The sequence below is a fragment of the Chiloscyllium plagiosum genome, unplaced genomic scaffold (assembly GCF_037043375.1).
Source record: "Chiloscyllium plagiosum isolate Xiang-an unplaced genomic scaffold, Cpla_swu_hap1 HiC_scaffold_25, whole genome shotgun sequence".
NCBI classification, from domain to species: domain Eukaryota; kingdom Metazoa; phylum Chordata; class Chondrichthyes; order Orectolobiformes; family Hemiscylliidae; genus Chiloscyllium; species Chiloscyllium plagiosum.
This window is the reverse complement of record NW_028270163.1, coordinates 38,021,210-38,026,265: the sequence shown is the minus strand read 5'-3', so window position 1 is coordinate 38,026,265 and position 5,056 is coordinate 38,021,210.

The following is a 5,056-nucleotide window of genomic DNA, read 5'->3' as shown; positions in this document are numbered from 1 at the left end:
ACACTGAAGTTTGCTGTGTACTTTCCCAATGCCAGTAATAGAGAGACTGGATGAATCTTTGTACAATGTCAGATTCCAAATCTTTAATTTTCCTACTTGCCTTATGTTGGCTTTTGTATGAAAGGAATGACAGCTCAGCAGGTTAAAAAGAGAAAGATTTATGACATTACTGTAGCACCAATGTTTAACATTATCAAATCATCAATTTAACAGCAGGCCTCACTGGAGACAAGGTTTATGTAGCATTTTCTGTAATTTCTATTCACTCACACTCTTAAACAATCACCTCAATAGGACTGTCAATCAATTAATGCATTTTGACAACAGAGTAGATGAATTTGATGATATAATAGAACTCTAATACTATCCATCTCTTTATCGCCCTTCGATTTATTTTCTTTGTGTCAGCCTTGGCTCAGCTGGTTGCACTCTTGCCCCTGGCTGGGTTCACAACCTTACTCCAGGATCCTTAACACATCTCGGCTAACTCTCAATGCAGTGCTCAGGGTGTGCTGCATTACTAGGGAGACACTATATTTTATTTTAGACATTAAATCAAGGCCGTCCCTGTTCCTACAGATGTACATAGAAGACCTGATAGCAATTTTACATTTTCCCCCATGCCCTTGCCAATATTTATCCCTTATCCAATATTATCAAATATTATCTCATTGATTTTGTTAGTCTCTGCTTTGAATAAATTATCTGCCACATTTCTGACTTTGGAACAGAGATAATAGGAACATTGGCGGCATGGTGGCTCAGTGGTTAGCACTGTTGCCTCACAGTGCTAGGGACCCAGGTTCAATTCCAGTCTTGGGCGACTGTCTGTGTGGAGTTTGCACATTCTCCCCATGTCTGTGTGGGTTTCCTCCGGGTGCTCCGGTTTCCTCCCACAGTCCAAAGATGTGCAGGTTAGGTGAATTGGCCATGCTAAATTGCCTGTAGTGTTAGGTGCATTAGTCAGGGGTAAATGTAGGGGAATGGGTCTGGGTGTGTTGCTCTTCGGAGGGTCACTGTAGGGAGTCCATCTATCTAATCTATTTCATCGATAGCAAGGCACTTTGGAGCATTCTGATGTTATGAAGGGCATTACATAAATGTATTTCCTGTTGTTCATTCCCATTCCCTTAAGACTGTTCTATAAGATGGTAGATGGTTACACTATTATAGAGTTCAATATAGAACAACACCACAGCTGCATTTCTTGTATAAGCATGCACAGTCAATGTCAGGTTGCCTTCTATGGACATTTTACAATTGTAAATAGACACACTATGAATGGTAATGGTACTTGATGTTGAAACCAATCTATGACAGTGTCTGTTTCCACTAAGAGAAAGACTTGAACTTATAGACTATTGTGCAAAAAACTAATGGATTATTTTTGCAGTGCGGTCGGTTTTGCAGTATGGGAAGGGTGAAAACTAATTCACATGCAGCAAAAAGAACAAAATACAGTACAGCACAGGAAAAGGCCCTGTGGCCTGTATCGACTCATGATGCAACATAGTAATGACCATATAATTTCTTTCTGTGATGTGGATCAAGGGACAATTATTGGCCAGAAGAGGGATAATTCTCCTCCCTCAAAAAAATGAAGCAGAATCAGCCACGCAAGCATTCAACTCAAGTCTCCATTTTAACAGCTCATCCAGAAGACAGCTCCTACAACAATGCAGCAGCATTCCCTCGGTACTGCACTGCATCACAACTTTTAATGCTTGTCCTCAAAAACTAAGTGGAACTGTACAACTCAAAGGCTGACAACCAAGGCACATTTGTCTTGAGAAATCTTTCTAACTCAGAAAACATTAAACTGAGGCCTTCTTTCTGTCTGTGTATAACTCAGTGCAACATCACACTGTACATGTACACACTATATGATTTGGAATCATTCTGTGCAGGTAATTCACAAGCAACGCCATCTGAACAAAGCTGTACCACTGTCAATCTGGATATTTTTATATACATGGTTTCTGTGATGCTATGCTCCTCATCTGGGTGCCATTTTGGTTCAGCTGTTCGCACTGCTGTCTCACAGCATTGAGGGTTCAATTCCACCCTCTGGTTACTGTCTATGTGGAGTTTGCACATTCTCCCCATGTCTGTGTGGGTTTCCTCTGGTGCTCCGGTTTCCCCCCCACAATCCAAAGATGTGCAGGTTAGGTGAATTGGCCATGCTAAGTGTTCAGGGATGTGTAAGTTAGATGCATTAATCAGGGGTAAATGTCGAGTAATGGGGGGGGGGGGGGGGGGGGGGGGAATGGGTCTGGATGGACTACTTTTCGGAAGATCAATGTGGACTTTTTGGGCCAAATGGACTGTCCCCACACTGTCGGAATTCTATGATCATAAAGAGAATAGCCATCACTGAGACTCAGTTGATTATGACAAGAATCTTTTATGTTTTGCCTGCTGCACCATCTTAGTTTCTGCTCTGTGTCACTCTGTCAGAACCTGTACAAGCTTTACTGAGGAGGTCCTTAAGTAATGTTGTATAATTATTGCTACTGGATACTGTCTGTCAGCACTGCTGTCACAAGCCTTTTATTGAGAGGGAGGCATTGTGACGACGACAGGATTTATCACTGTCCATTTTAAAACTATTTCATTGCTGATTCCTCTGGTGTCACTTTGCTCCGGTAACTAACGTTGCTTATAAGAAACTTTAGTTCTTGGCTCATTCTCTAAAAACGATCCACTAAAACTATCTTATTTGGATAGATTATCTGTGAATATTAACATTGACAATTTCTGTTTGCAATTGGTGAGATATTGCCATGTATCTGCAGGATATTGTGCCATTGTATACCTGCAGCGAACAGTAATAAGTTTGAATAATCTCAGAATATGTATTTTTTTAGCCCAGCTTTTCCATGCCTATCCTTAAATTTCTGACATTGTAATCGAGTTTCACCATCACTAACAGCTCCTCAGTAAATTGGCAATGCATTTTACTTTTATTTCTACATCTGGATAGTTGGAGTTAACAGGCTGTTTGAAGATGGAAGATACTTAAATCCAATTCTGCTCCCATTCAAAGTTCACAGACATGCACTATCTAGAAGGAAGATGTTGGATAATAATCAGGTGCAGGAAAATTGAATTGCCTTCTCCTGAATCCAGGGGTGTTCAGGACAATTACAATGCACCAAATCATTGCCTAGCCAAGTTCAACTAATTAAACACAGACCACAGACTCAACCATGAACTTTCTGATGTGTACAATTTAGTTAGTGTCGTTACTCAGTGGCAAAAGGGGAACAAAGACAAGTTGAATTTGATTTTAATTCCTGAATATTTAGGTGATTCCAGTATATATTTAGGTGAATTGGAAGGATTTGTCCAGGAACATTTTGCCAAATAATTATATTATTGTTAGCGCAATGACTGAAAGTTGTTCTTTTGAGAACTGATTTGAATCAGTAGCTTGAAACAGGGTTGCGTTCAGTTCAGACTTACATTTCAGTGTTTTGATTGGTTGATCTGATGCTACAGATAAAGCAATCATTCATAATGGTTGGAAGTATTTTTCAGACATTCACAGTTCGCATGCTCTTGGAAAAAGATTCATGAGAATTGAGCTTTACTTTACAGCAAAACTAAACTGATGTTTTTGATAAATGTGAATGTAATGTGAACTCCAGCATTGATTTACATGATTTTCCAAGTGGCTTCATATACAACAATTTCAGAATTTTAGGAGGCAACTTCTTCAATGTAAATGTTAAAGATCATGTAATCAATGCTGCTAGCAACATATTCAATGTAATCTTTATTCATCAGTTTATAAAAAGCTGTTAATATAAAGGTAATGAGAAGGTCTACTGTCCTCAAAGGTAGCAACTTTTACTTAATGAACAATGCTACAGAATTTGAGGGGTTGATGTTTTCTTTCGAGTTTAGATTCTTGAACACCTGCAGCTACACAAGCGTAATGCACATTAATGTATGTCAGAATGTGAACAGAATGAAGAGAGCTGTGCAGAGAACAGAAAGACCAGTCTGGACCTTGCTGTTCTTCCTGCAGTCTCTTTTGCCCTACATAGAATAACAGGTCTGAGATGAAAGTTTGGTAATAAAACAGATCATTTGGTGAGGTGACAGATAAGAAAAGGGAGCAGATGAATTCTCCCGAAGCTACTGCACAACCAACATTAAATTGCTAATTAACTTTGTTGCCTAGAGCCAGGGTAACAGTGTCGAGAAACCCCACACAGCAACAACTTCAGAGGAATTCTCCAGTTTAATCAACACAACATTTCCATTTTTCTTACTTTTGCTGAAAACTGCCGAAAATACAAATAATCCAACAAGATAACCATTTAGCCTTTTCAAGTTAAATATATTTTTAAAATGTCAAAATATTAAGTTTCAAAATATATTACTTCCAGATTTTATTTCTTATTGCCCTTCACCATGTGATTTATTATGTTTTAATGACAGCCTTTAACTCTCTCCCCTCTGATTAGCCGGCATTCACTGAAACAGATCTGGCCAGTTAGTAGCTTTGTGGTAGTGTTTCTGACATGTTCCTCCTTGTATTTGACTATAATTGGAAGGTAGAGGGGTAGATATCACAGTATATTATTAAAAAAACATATCATCCCAGTATCATTACACAGAAGCATATGTCAAAGCCTTGCTCTTAGCAATCCTTGAATCTTAGAATCTATGCTTTGAGGAGATCACTTTATTCTCGATGTTGACAGGTTATGACCGAACACAGCAAGCGTAAAAAAAGACACACATTATTTGAACAACAGGTATTAGCCCCAAATTGAGCTGCATGCTCTTAAAGTTGGAAAGAGACTAAAATCATTCTCTAAAGAGGCTGTGTTGTCATTAATAACCTTCCCACTGACACAAGGCACTCAAGGAGTATCCAACATGGTCTGGTCATGGAGTCTGTCATTGTTTTCAGCAAACACTAGTTTTTAATCATTTTATAGAGATGAATTCACTGCTTATTTCTGGATGTTGATAAACACAGCTTTTGGACAGATGTTGTTGGACTCCACTTCCTACTTGCTGGATGGCCCCCACATCTAAA